Source organism: Elaeis guineensis, chromosome 10 (assembly GCF_000442705.2).
Source record: "Elaeis guineensis isolate ETL-2024a chromosome 10, EG11, whole genome shotgun sequence".
NCBI lineage: Eukaryota > Viridiplantae > Streptophyta > Magnoliopsida > Arecales > Arecaceae > Elaeis > Elaeis guineensis.
In genome coordinates, this window is record NC_026002.2 from 66,931,508 (window position 1) to 66,945,842 (window position 14,335).

The window sequence follows — 14,335 nt, forward strand, 5'->3', positions numbered from 1 at the left end:
GGAACATGCATTTTGATAAGGTGATCAAAACGTATGGCTTCATTAAGAATGGAGAAGAGCCCTGCATCTATAAATGGGCAAATGGTCCAGTTGTGGTATTCCTTGTCTTGTACGTGGATGACATTCTCTTAATCGAGAATGACATCCCCGCACTACAGGGAATAAAAGTTTGGTTGTCATCACAGTTCTCCATGAAGGACTTGGGTGAAGCATCCTACATCCTAGGGATGAAGATCTATAGGGATAGATCTAAAAGGATGCTTGGGTTATCCCAGTCCATGTACATAGACACTGTGCTGAAGAGGTTCAGTATGGAGAATTCTAAGAAGGGCTATCTACCGATAGGCCATGAAATTTCTCTCTCTAAGAAGGATTGTCCGACAACTCCTGAAGAGAGAGAGCGTATGAGTAGAGTCCCATATGCTTCAGCCGTGGAATCTATCATGTACGCCATGACATATACAAGACCAGATGTGGCATACTCACTAGGAGTAGTGAGTAGATACCAATCTGATCCTGGAGAAGATCACTGAAAAGTGGTTAAAGCCATCCTTAAGTATTTGAGAAATACTAAGGACCAATGGTTGGTTTATGGCGAGTCAGATCTGAAACTTGTAGGGTTCACAGACTTCAGCTTCCAATCTGACCATGATGACAGCAGGAGTGTGTCGGGTTATATCTTTACTCTGAATGGTGGAGCCATCTGCCGGAAGAGTTCCAAGCAGCATACTGTGGCAGACTCTGTTTGTGAAGCGGAGTATATCGCAGCATCAGATGCCGCGAAGGAAGCTGTGTGGCTGAGGAAATTCATCAACGAGCTCGGAGTAGCACCCTCCCTCGATGGTCCAGTCCTGCTCTACTGCGACAGCACTGGTGCCATAGCTCAGGTGAAGGAACCCAAAGCACATTAGCGGACGAAGCACATCTTGCACCGCTTTCACCTGATCCGAGAGATCGTGGATCGAGGTGCGTCGACCTTCAGAAGATCGACGAAAAAGAGAACCTAACCGACCCCTTCACTAAAGCCCTGGCAATAAAGGAGTTCGACAACCACAAGTCGAAGATGGGTATTAGATACTGTGCCGAGTGGCTTTAGGACAAGTGGGAGTTGTTGGGAAATGTGTCCCAAAAAGCCAATCGTCAAGCTGTTGACGGTTGAGCAACCAAGTATTGTAATTGATTTGTTAATAAATAAAATATATTTGGCATCTTCATCATAAACTTTCATCTTCTAATGAACTCCGTTGTTATGATGAAGTCCTTAGGACTATTTAGGTTCGATAAAGAGAAGATTTATCGATTAGTCCTTAAAACTGTTCACGACTAAATGATAGGCTGTTAATAAGGACGACAGCTTCTATCGAGCATAGGTCGCTGTAGGCCATATGGGTTGGTTGTCCTCTTAATCAAGGAGTGTGGAGACACTGGTATGGCATACAGGTGAGATGTAAGGGTACATCATCATTGAACGTGACCAACTCCAGAGTATTCTACTGTCGAGAATATCTCTGATGGGATATAGGTATAAGTGTCCCTTAGACCTGAGATCGCCTCAGTGACATGCAAGCAACTCACTGTGCTTTGGTACTGGACTAACTGAATTTCTAATTCAGGAATGGAAGGCTTCTGGGCACAGTCAAGTACTTGCGAAGTCAGAGTGTGATCGAGATGGGATTGACCACTCCAAAAGTTGGAGAAGAATGAGTCGCTGTATTTCAATTTAGCAAAACCTTGGCCAGGGTAATCCATCAGATGGATTTGATATTTTGAAATACAATGTGGACAACCTGATCAGAGTTGATAGTTAAACTCTGGGGTGTCCTATGATCATTTTGGTCAAGGGGATGAATTATATGAAAACTATATCCGCATGGGTTCTAAGGATGTTGTTCTACCATTCGACCTATCCGATCGTCGGGTACCATTGCTAGATGGTCACTTCGATTGGTATAGAAATTTGTTCCTATGCTACCGGCTTAGGTTCGGACCTATGAGATCACACACATTAGAGTTCATGATCCGATCAGATGGTTGATCAATGATTAAGAATCGTTCTAGGGTTAAATGATCAATACGATTGACATTTAACCCAGTGCAAGTGTTGCAGGAGGATCGATTAGCAATTCGATTGCTAATTGGCTTAATTTGATTAAACCAATGGGCTGAGATTAAGTCTAATTAAATATAATTTAATTAGATTTATTTTGGGCTTGATTGGATCAAGTCCAATTGGTTTATTGGATAAGCCAAGTGCAAGAAAAAACTAGTCCTAGTTCAACTAGGACTTGGATCAATCTAATTTCTAATTTGATTAGAAAATTAAATTAGATTTAAATCTAATTTAATCTGATTAAATTAGGTTCTTAATTGGGTTAAGACCTATTTTAATTGGGTTGATCTAATTTTGATTTGATTTGGTTTGGAAAACCAAATTAAAACAAGTCATAAGACAGAATCCTAGTAAGACTAGGATTCCACCTTGCGCCACATAAGCCTTCTCCATGCCCTCTCTCATTCAACGCCAATCTCCACTTATTTTGTGCGACAAAAGCCCTCTCTCAGATCTCTCCCACGTTCACAAAAGGTCTCCTCTCTTCTTTCTTACATGGAAGGTGGTTTGGATCAAATCTAAAAGGAATAAGTTTGGATTTCAAATTCTATGAGATAGAGTTTTAGAAATCCAAAACTCTTTCAATTTTGCACCGAATTTATCCAAATTTTTTTTAAAATTTTTATGGATTTTAGGATATATATTGTGTACCCTTTTTTGTTGATCCATACATGAAAATATGAAGGAGGTGCTCAAGAGTTGGGCGTCCCTTAACTTACCATGTTTGGATAAGCCTTGACTAGGTGTTTGACCTAGACAAGGACTCTATCATATCTCTCTATATAAGATGACTTTCTTTGTGAAATTTTAGAAACAATTAGAGATTTGAGAGACCTTTGTGCCATCCAAAAATCAGAGAGAAATACCTTTGGGTCGTGGAGATATAAAAGATACAAGTTTGGGTGTCTAGAGAGAAAAATGTGAAGAAGAAGAGGGTCTTCTTCTTGGTTTTTTGTTTTCATATCTTTCCTCCCTCCATCTTGAGTTTTCTGAGAGTGTCTCAGATCTGAAACTCCTCCTTTTACTTTCCATCTTTGGAAGAGTCTAAATCAAGAAGAAGGAGACACCTGATCAACCATCAAAGAAGAATCAGCGCAGTACTAGCATACTGTGCTGATTTCCTGAAGCAGGACTTCTGATCGAGATTCGTGGGCTCGTGTGGATGACTCTTAGAGGCCAGACGCATGTGCGGCTTGCAACATCATCCTCAAGCCCAGATCAACAAGGTTAGAACGTCTAACTTGCAAAGTAATATATCTGATCTATTGTTTAATACATACATTAGATGTAGTATAGAAACATGTTGATATGATCAACATGTAGTTCATGCTATATTTATATATTTTAATTTCTGATTTAATGCCATGTAATAATCATGTAATAGGATCTTAGATCTAGGGATTTTCTGATCTTAGAAAATAAATTTTGATTTATTTTAATCTTCCGCTGTATGATCTTGAAAAAGTTTCAAGATCTAACCCTCTTTTTCAAGATCTAACCCTGAAACCCTAGATCTGGTTCCTTCAAAAAGGAGGTACATTTTCAAACTTGAAAATATTTACAATCTTGGGAGACACTTTAAAAATCCTAGATTGCAACTTTTCTCGAATCGAAAATCCCTTTATACTATAGTTAAAAATACAGAGAAAAAAACCATGATGGGCACGATCAACCAAACCTGTAACCTCATATAACCACACCTGCATCATATAAAAAAAAATACATTGCAGCAAAATATATGTAAAATTATAAAAAGCATCATGAAGGTGATGGCCACTTATACTAAGAGAGGTTACACAACCCCTTAAGTACCCAACATTCACCTTCTCACCAGCATTTCATTTTTGTACCAATGAGGCTTTCTCTTTGATAATGCTATGCATGAAATCATATACAGCATGACCCCATACAAAGTTAGAAAGTGAAGAGGGATCCTCCACATATCTACAAAATAAACAAGACTGTAAGTGTTTCTAATATATCAATTATAAATAAATCAAAATTATAAAAATTAGAATATCTACCTAAAGATCTATCTAGCAACTTCCATGTTATTTATCGAAAATAAAAATATCTCCATGATGTATAAACACATGAAGTGGATAAAATCTTCAAAGTCCTCCATCCCTTCTCACTCTACCAAGGATAGTATAAGGTCCTCCAATACTTTTCGCTTAAATATCTGATTGCCATGTATCATCTGATCAAAGTACTTCCTAATTATATCAAACTTTTTTCAAGCACCCATTTTGAAACTGACATGGGCACCATATATCGAGAGACCCAAAATCAAGCCAACATCCCTCGCACTCCATCTCAACAACTGACTACCTATTCTAAAACAACCAGAATCTATATCATACACTATAAATAGATCATCAATAACTGCTCTCTCTTATTTGATAGAGGGTACATCAACCAATGCACGAAATGGAGTCATGCCCATGCGGCTGAAGTGGTGTTAGCTTATTTTCTTTTTGACTTTTAACATAAAGAACTAATATGATGTAATATAACAGCGATAATTAATTAGAAGGCCCTTATCACTTCTCTCTTCTCCCTTATTGCTGCCCTCATCTCTATCAACTTCTTTCTCTTTCTCATCCTCACTGATGTCATCCTTCAACTCCAATTTATTTGTAGCCTACATAAAATAAAAACTTTAAATATAAAACTCATCAAATCTGTAAAGAGACAACATTAATTATGTAACCAAAGTTAATTTAAAAGTAAACACTTAGAAAATATATATAATCAGGACTTTATGCAACCAAACTTAACAAGTGATTTTTGTTATCAAAGTATAAATACAGGTGACTATAACCAATATATGTGTAACCACATAAATACTTACATAACTAAATCAGCAACCCATATAACTCCTCTATGAAATATGCAGGTAATTCAATCTAATACGTTACCTCCCTGCTTTTCTCTTTTTTCTCCTTGGATCTCCTTCTTCTACCAGTATTTCGAGTACATACAACCATTTCCTACCACAAAATAAATACATCAAATAACTAAATAAATATAATGATAATAAATGGGTACACAATTCAAAATTTTGGTTACATACTTTACCGTTACCACAAAATAGGGATAAACCAAGCAAAGCGAGACTTAGGACAAGGGAGAAAAACTGAAACAGTTAACATCGTCGCCGGTCCGGACCACCAGAGGGAGAGATCAGAGGAAAAAGAAGAAAAAAGAGAAGAAGAACAGAGAAAAAGGAGAGCATACCGAGAAATTTTCGCCTTCCACTACTGATAAAGATGGAGGGAAAAGGGAGGATGGCGGCCGCATGCCCCTGGGTGGCCAAATGCCTATGCTGTCGAGATCATCACCAATATCGTCAGAGCGTGAGAAGTGATTAATCTTTCCGACGACGGCTTCTCTGCAGAGTCAATCTTTCTCTCGAAAATCGTAAAGGTCATTTCGATCATTTGAATAGGCTTAAACAGTAGCATATGGCAACACTAAACGGTGGGGATCCAATAAAAAATTATTAGCAGTCCAAAGATGTTTTAGTCTAACTAAAAATTTGAGGATCTTAAAAATAATTTCGAGTTAACTTAGGGATTGATAGATAATTTTTTTTTATTTTATCATGAATTTTACGGGAAGAAATTCTATCCATTTTCAGAATTTGCAGAAAGAGGTCGGTATTTTTTTATATTTACAAAAATAATCTTTTTAACTTTTAGGTACCACCATGCCCGTCTTGAGTAGTCCACTCTGATCAAAGTCCTGTGTTCGAAGTTATTTTTAAAACGTTTTAAAGACAACAACTTACTTAAATGCGTAAACTATTAAGGCGTCCTTTAAGTGACGGCCATGACCATTATCCCATCCCAAGGCCCTACCCTACAAAAGAGCATCGTCCCATACCTCGACCCTACAAAAGAGTGGAGGCCAATCCAGGGGTCAAAACGTAACGTCCACCGGTGCCAGGTATTGGCTTGGAGTCCGACAGCGCTGGCCCCCTACATACTTTTCCCACTCATGTCCCCTCTCTGATGACTCAAAAACAAAGCTTGTTTTTGATAAGGCAAGACAAAGCTTGCTCCCCATCTCTAATTATGGCACGAGCTGGAATCGCACCACCTCTTATTCCACACTACAGTAAGCAGAGTTGGTACGGCACGAATTTTCCCTACCCTTGTGGACCCCGGTATCTTTCCTTAGCAGTCACAGTATAAAATTAAATCCTTTAACATGACGTTCCCAGAGGAACTAGGTTCAAACTTATAAAAAGCGTTAGATCGGGAATAATACTTATTTTTCTTAATATATTAAGAAAAAAACAGAACGTTGAACTTAGTTGTGCATGGTACTACTGCTTCTTGTTTAATTAGCAAAATGGCACATGTTTAATAGAGACATGCACCTATCACTTTCGTGGAAAAATAAACCTCCCTTGCAATTTATACCGGTTCCATCTTTGCCAAAAGAAAAAAAAAAAAAAAAAACCGGTTCAATGAAATCCTATATCATAAAGTGTCTAGGTGGCCTAATTCAAACTTTAACTTTAAACGAAGTTAATTATATTGATCAAAACTCAACAATCAACTTACATACGCATGATATCATTTTATCTTGTTTAGCCATATCGCACATGCTTTTTAGAGCTGTCCATCCATTGCATTCATCTAGAATATTTGCAGAAGTCCAAAGCTTTAACTGCCATTTCTAACTTTAGTTGTAAACAAAACCTTGTCAAATATTATAAACAGACTCTTCCAAGGTGAGGTTTATCTGCAACTTGGCTAGCATTATCATGATGCTACCTTTGCCAATCTCGATCATAAATGCATATACCTTCTATTGCAAGGAACTCCCTATTAAACTTTCTCATAAATTATAGAAGTTATATATATTGACAATTAGTACTATGATTTGATTGGAGAGAGAAAATATTTTTTTCAACTCGCTCAACTTTAATATGGCTGTTGCTGCAAGGCTCTGGAGGATAGATAGCGAGGTCGGTCTTGAACCGAGTTAGAGTGTTGGAGAGGATTGAGTTGACGAAATCCACAAGTGATCCTTCAAAAAGAAAGTCCTAAAATTAGTGAGATACCCTCTGATTTAAGACCCTTTGATGCTTAAGTCAGGTAGGATCAGGTAGGATCTTGAGAACAAGTAGTGGAAATAGAAAAATAGAAAGACAAAAAGAGAGATCTTGAATGAGTGGAGTGAGGACTTTCATTTCCTTCAGTGGGGGAGCTGAAAGTGATTTAGTAGAGTCTCAGCTCTATAAGTTCTAACTTATCTTGTAGACGGTACCTTATCCCTCTTTATATAGAGGGGGCTTGCTCAAACTATTAGGTCATTAGGAAAGTTTATTTAGCCATTGTTTGTTACAAAAAAATGGCCAGCTGTAAAGAGATTGTGAGTTATTTGCCTACACGATGATTGGTTGTAGTATAGTTCAAAGATAGCTGATACTAAGCTAGATGATAGCTATAAAATAATTATATTTTTAAGGTTACATCTGTATTTAACCGATGTGTCTTGTTGGAGATCGGCAACTAAATGAAGTGAGCATCATATACTATCGGTGCCTTAGGGTCACATCGGCCTTTGGATCAATGTGATTCATCATAGATCGGTAACTAGCTGAGTTGAGCATTATGTCTTATCAAGAGTTAGCTCTGGTCAAGTCAAATCGATAAATTGATAAGCTAAGGGTTGAAATAGATCGGTAAACAACCGACTTATCCCAGAAGTATACTTATAATTTAGATAATTCTGATATTACCATGTGGTTAGATAAAGTCAGTTTATATGTACCAACACATGCCCTCCACTTTTCAAATCCAAAGTGGACTTATTCACGGCGGGTGTGGAAAGTTAATTCAGGAACATAAATGAATCGTGCTGCTGATGGTTGAGAATATTAATTTTTTAATCATTCAAAGTGATACATCATTTCTTGAAAATGATCCATCAGATCCGAAAATATGGATGCTTAGAGGATCGGGAGCTCATTATTATTTAAATGACTGTGCCTTGATGTACGTGTGCTATGTGTCATGCCGCTATTGGCCACTTTAGTTGTCAAACGGATCCAACATGCGTGGCTCAATCAGGGAGAGGTGCATCGAACCAATTTTCTTAAGAATCATTAGATTACTTGTTGCCCAGATATGGAGCCCAAGAGAGGGGGTGAATTGGATCTTTTTAAAATTTTTAAAATTAGTACACTTAAGTAATGTGCTAAAGTATTGAGTGGAGTAAGTTGATTTGCAATGAAAATGAAATCAAACACAAATGATAGGTAAGCAAGTATAAAGCATAAAGAACAAGTAAGGAGATGCAAGCACAACAAACACAAAGAATTTATAGTGGTTCGGTACCAATCTTGCATCTACATCCACTCCTCAAGTCTCTACTTAAAAATTCAATCCACTAAAAAGATTTCAAAAAATACAACACGTCGAACAACCCCGACCCTTACTATCCAAGCAAGAATATTTATTTTTCGAATACAAGCCAACCCTCAACAATCCAATTTCAGGTTCGGATCAATCCAATCGAGTTTTGAAACCCCCCAAAACTTAAAAACTTAAAATACAATATGAGAAAAATAGGGTATAAAAATTTCAGCACAAAATCTTCTTAAATGAATACAATAAATGCAATAGAAATACAATACTTAAGAAAAAAAAATTTTGCTGAACACTATCAATGAATTGCACACTTGATTGCAGCTGGAGAGTACTTGCTGAGCTGATTGAATGCTTCTTTTAATCTTTTTTAGAAATTTTTGAACTTTTCACGGATGTGAGCTTTGAATATTTGCAAACTTTATGATTTTTCACTTCAAGAGAGTATTTATAATCACCATTTACATTTGAGAATATCTTAATATCGGTTTAGAACCTTTGGAGAGTGTTTAATATGCATTAAATGCATCAAAAATGGATTGAAAACTAGCCGTTATGTGTGCTTGCAGAAATGGGACATCCCATGGGGCGTTCCACTGGTAATGGGATGTCCCATAGGATGCTCCAATTGGTCAGACAGAAAGTTCAACTTTTATTTTGATCTCAGGGTCTCAAGGGTTATCTCAGATGGATTGTCCCACTACATGGGTTGTCCTAATTGGATCGTCCCACTGCACGCCATGAACCAAAATGAAGCATACTGGCTATCCAATGAAAGAGGATGACCCAAATGGATCGCTCCATTTTGTGCCAACCCAATTTTTTATACATTTAAGATCCGAAACTCATCAAAATACTTTCAAATGCTTTCAAATCAATTCAACACTTCCAAAAAGCTTCAAAAATTTTTCTAACTTGTAAAAACTTCAATTTTAGCATTCTTGATGGAGCTTTTCAAACTCAATATTTTGGACTATCTGAAACATCACAAAAATATTCTCTAAAGATAAGAAACTCATTAGTAGTCTCCTCAAATGATTTGTGATCATCAAAATCAATTCTTGAAGCAACATTACTGATAAATGATTATCGATCCAATGGTGTAACAAACCAATCCAGACCATTAGTAAGTTATATAAATAGGCTTGCATTCTGCTTGAAAACTACTCTACTGTTTTCTTTGTGCAGAAGCCCTGCTGCAATCTTCCTAAGATTTTCTTGATACCATCAGAGTTGGAAAGGAAGTTTTTCAGCATCGTCGGAGTTAGAGAAGAGATTGTCGGAGTTAAAAAGTCCTTCAAAAGCTTCTTCAGAACCTTTTCTTTGCCTATTAGGTAAACTTCTTTATTCCTAATCTTTTTCTCATGTAGTTTTTGGATTTTAGGCCTTTGCAACCCCATTTTTTCTACTAGATGGCCTTCTTTGTTCTTCCCATCTCTTTTCCTTTTTTTCATCTATTTTCTCTATTTTCTTTTCAAAAATATCTTCTGATAGTAATAGTGAGATGAGTCACGATGATTGTGCACCTCGATCGATCCAATCGCTGCTTGATTTTGAAGTAGAAACTTTACCTCAGGCAACGATAGAGGTCAGTACTTCAAGTCAGGAGGATCCAAAATCTTCCATAAGGGGGTTCTTGAATTACTTCGATCCTGGTAGTGAACCGTCCATCTTGATCAATCTCAATCTTTAGGGACTTAAGAAAAAATATTTAATCTCTAAAAAACTCTAGCTCATAGTCCTAGGTCAGGATGATTGAGTTATTGAACCTCTAGAAAGCTATATCACATTTTACAATGAGGCACTTCGGTCTGAACTTCGATTTTTCTTACATCCCTTTTTAGTAATATCTTAGATTTTTATAGGCTCTATCCAACCCAAATCACTCCCAACACCATTAGGATGATCATAGTGTTTATTATCTATTGTAGATTCTCTATCATAGAACTTAGAATCTCTCTCTTTAGGATGCTGTTCATTCTAAAGAAACATCCTTATGAAAAAAGCTGGTGGTATTTTTTACCACGGCCTAAATGTAAATTTGTTCTTATTTTTTCTTCTTCGATACCCAATTAAAAAATTATTTTCTTTGTTTCCTCTAATGTTTTATGGGGTTTCAACTACAACCAACATAAGCTAGAAACCAAATAGAACTCAAATAATGAAATATTATTTGAGGATGAGGAGACTTTTACAAAACTTCTGGATATGAAGGTACCCAAATTGAGGCTAGTGGTGAACGATCAATCTTTGTTTGATGACGGCATCAGTCAAATCTCTCCCTAGAGTAAGTCTGATGTCAATTTCTACTTTTTGTCATTATATCATTTCATATTACTATTATTTTTTAATAATTTTTTCTTCTCCTTTTGTAGCAGCAATAATAAAGTTCGATTCGAAGAGGTTGGCTGACAAAAAAAAGACAAAGAAAGATCTAACTAAGTAGCCTGCCTCAAAAAGAAGCAAGGAGACTGATGCTCCTTCCAGATCGGTTGCCCCCCGATCATCACTTGAGGCAACAATGATAGATGTGGACGTTGCCCCAATCTCCGTCGCTTCATCAGTGGCTAAAAATCAACACCGATAATTCACTGAGATGGCCGTCCACCTTCCAAGGAGGCATCTGTGCATCCAAGATAGGCATCTTCTCTAGCACCTCCTCCGACATTGACAAAATCAAGCTTGTCAGTAGGTCAACAATTGAAGTCTCAAACTTCGAATGTCAACCCACCATCTTCCTCGTCAGAGAGGATGGATCTCTCCAAGGCATCACTCATGGAGACATCGAGGCTAGGCACAATCTACTCTGCACAATGATGCCTCAGAAGGATCTGGATGCTCAGAGGAAGGACCTCTCCATCAAGTAGATAATAAACTTCAGGTTCAACAGCATTTTGGATGTAAGTCTCATTTTCCTTTGCTCCCTTTTTTTTCCTTTTACATCAACTTTTTACCGACCTAACCATTTTTACTCTTTTTCTCCTACAGTTAGCCATATTTCTTAGGTTGCTTAATGAGCACCTAACATGATTTTTTGAAAATAAAAATTCCTAGAAGAGGGGTTCAAGGTCGAGAAAGAGGTCAAGAAAGTAGCCAAGGAGGCCAAGAAGGTAGCAGAGAAGAAGACTGCCAAAGAGAGTGAGTTCGCAGAGGGGCTGAAGAAATAGCTTCAGAAAAAAATAGACTCCATAAAAGAGAAGAATAAATAACTCCTGGACAATCAACATCAGATAAATGACTAGGAGATTAAGCTGCAAAAAAATATTAAGAAGATTTCGAAGCTGGAGGCTAAATTGAAAGGGGCTGAGTCTGTGATCGAAGTTCGTACCAAAGGCAATTTGATAGAAATAAGGAGCATCTTTCAAGAGTCATTGAAGATTATAAGAAATTAGATACTTTCTAGGATAAAGTCATAGAGGCTTCAGAAGGAGCCTTCGATTATAGCTTCTTGAGCTGTAGGAGTTTAATCATAAAACTCTTTCTTGATCTTGATCTTAGCAAGGTCACCATGGAAGCAGCTCTAGCAGTAGCATTTGAGGTAACCTCTGAAACTACTCCCGAGGTCACTACCATGGCACTACTTGCTACCCCTCCCATTGACATGCCTGTGGCCAAGGTCTTAGCCACTCAAGTCAAAGTCCTGGCTGCTGAAGTCATTCATGTGGAATCTGCTGATAATGGTTCTATTCCAGCTCCTCTAGCCAATGCCCTTTAGGCCAATGCATGAATTACCATTGTAATTTTTCTTTCTTTTTTTAGTTTATTAAACTTTTATACTAGTTCGATGTGAGCTTTTGTAAATGTTTCCAATATCATGAAATGAAGATTTTCTTCTAAATTTCTCTTCTTCTTTCTTCTTCCTTCTTTTATGTCGAATATTACTGATCTTATGTGACCTAACCTGGATCTTAACAACTAAGCAAATCTTAGGTTATTTACAATACATGATTATCATTTGACTTTAGTCAAATGATTGCAGGTGAACATAATTTGACCTCAATTAGGTAAGCAAGTAAGGCATTGACTGTTGGGAATAGTGTCCCAAAGCCAATCGTCAGCCTGTTGACGGTTGTGCTCTTTGTTGTATTAAGTACATAAATTATAAATAAATTAAAGTTATTTTGATATTTTTCATCATAAATTATCATCTTCTAATGAACTCCTGTGTTGTGGTGAAGTCTTTAGGACTATTTAGACTTGACAAAGGAGGATTTGTCATTTAGTCCTTAAACCTGTTCGTGACCAAATGATACGTTGTTACCAAGGACAACAATGTTTATCGAGCATAGGTCATTGTGTGCCGATTAGGTTTGACCCGATTGGGTTAAGAGTTGACTTAATCATCGAGATGGTTTGGTCCCTGATTTGATTAGGGATTGGACTTAGTCAATTTCTGATTTGATTAAGATTTTATTGAGCCTAATTAAATCTAATTAAGTTAGATTTAATTTAGTCTAATTGTGCTTAACCTATTTTGATTAGGTTGGTTCAATTAAGATTAAACCACCATTTGAATTTGAATCCCTGCGCCACCTCATATCTCTGCGCCCATTTGAATTCACGAGAAGAAACTTTTCATGAATTTTCTCTCATGCAAAGCCCTTCTCATGCCCACTCTTGTGCACCAATCTTTGGATAAAATTGATTAGTTAGCCATTCAAGTTCAAAGCGTGTTTGAATTTGAATGGATAACTTATCTCTTGCGCCTTCATGACCTTATCCACTTTAGCAACCCATATCTCACACGAAAAAGAGTTTCTCATGAAACCTTTCCATGCACAATGTAGCCTCGCACCTTCTCTTCTCACGCCCAAGTGGATAGGGATGAGTTGTTTTGCATTTGAATTCAAATTTGATTTGAATTCAAATGTGTAACCACTTGTCTTTATCTTCTCACGCGGATAAGACACGTTCTATATTGTTTTAAAAAGAGGAGAAGGATGGGGCGTGCGTAGAAAAATTTTAAAAAAGAAAGTGGGGCATGAGGAAGCCTTGTGCATGAGGTGAAGGTCCAAAACCTTCCGAGAGAAAAAGAAAGAAAAGAAAGAAAATTGGGCGCAGGGTTTTCAGTGTGTTTCCTAGGGTTTCAGTCTGGAGTTCAGGAAGTGAGTTAGTGAGCTACGAGTGTCATGAGCCCACCAAATTCAAGAGAGAGAATCATCTACCTCTCAAGTATATTTGCTGATGATTCAAAGTATCTGTTGAATCGACAAACATCGATCGAAGGAGTTCGATCAGCATCAGCCGTCGAAAGGGCTCTATAACGAGCTAGCACTCATGAGGAGCTGATCAGATCGGAAGCCTCGTGTGGATGATCTGCAGAGGTCAGACATACTATATGGCTATGTTACGATAATCAGAGCCTCTCGACGGTGATCAGATTACGATGATCAACTACCCGCACAAAGGTATTGTGTTCTGAACACATAACAGTAAATTGTTTAATGTTCAAATTTGAATTTTAAATTTAAATCCATGCATGCTGTATATCATATTTAGATCCTAGTATAGAATAAATATATATTAATTAATTAGATTAATTAATTATTTCTACTATAAAATAGTGATTTTAAAAAAATTTTAAAATTATTATTTTACCCCTACACTCAAATTTTGCTTCAAATGGTATCAGAGCGGGTTCTAAGATATGATATATAAATTTACATGCATAGATTAAGTTGTAATCTAAAAAGTTTAAATTTTAAAATTTAAAATTCAAAATTTAAAATTTAAATTTTGAAAGTTGTTCGAAATTCAAAATTCAAAAATTTGAAATTCAAAATTTAAATTTTGAATTTTAAAATTTAAAATTTAAAATTCAAAAATTTGAAATTTGAAA